Genomic DNA, 900 nt, shown 5'->3' on the forward strand with positions numbered 1-900 from the left:
ACGAAAGAATCAGGGATTATTTTTCATTTTTGTTTAACTTTAAGATCAATCAGCAGTTTATTAATCATTCACTGACACTAAACGTCTTAAGATGAGCAGTAGTGTGTGTAGGTGCTCTGCAAAATGCTGCTATTACGTAGAGTTTTTTTGTCTTGTTTCTAGCCCAAATATATACAAATTCTTAAATTGATAAGCATTTTAAAGATAAACAATAAATATAGTCTTATTTTAAGAACAAATGAGTCAAAATTAAGTGAGTTTTTCATTAAAACAAGCTAAATAATCTACAACGGGGTACGTGCAATATTTAATGTCAAAAGGAAAAATCAGATTATTCCACTTTCCCATTGGCAGATTATTTAGCTTGTAATTTTAATTTTGACTCATTATTTCTGAAAACAAGACTATATCTTGTGCTTGTCTAAAAATGCTTTTAATATTTGCACTAGAAACAAGACAAAAACTTTAAGTACAGTGTTTTGTGGAGTGTAATGAGATGAACGAGTGACAACAGACAGTATTTGACAGTATATTGGGTTTGCATTCAGACCTCAGTGTTGTGGATGGTTTATATACGTCTGTGATGGTGTTCAGGACGCTACTAACGTCTTTATCTTCCAGAATGAGTGATGAACAAACATATTTTACAGACTAATGTTGATTAGAAGAATAGCTCACCAAAACAAATGACAATTACCCCATAATTTAACCTCAATACACTTATCCTCAGTGACCTCAGGACTTTCTTCTTTCAAGCAAACACAGTCAGTTTTACGATTTATTCTGACTCTTCCATGCTGTATTATGGTGTTGGATAGAGACTTTTATTTTGAAACAAACCCACAAATGCCTCTAGGGGTTACACTGCACAATATGCTTGTCTTATATCGAGTTTTATTG

Source organism: Danio rerio, chromosome 6 (genome assembly GCF_049306965.1).
Source record: "Danio rerio strain Tuebingen ecotype United States chromosome 6, GRCz12tu, whole genome shotgun sequence".
Lineage (NCBI taxonomy): Eukaryota > Metazoa > Chordata > Actinopteri > Cypriniformes > Danionidae > Danio > Danio rerio.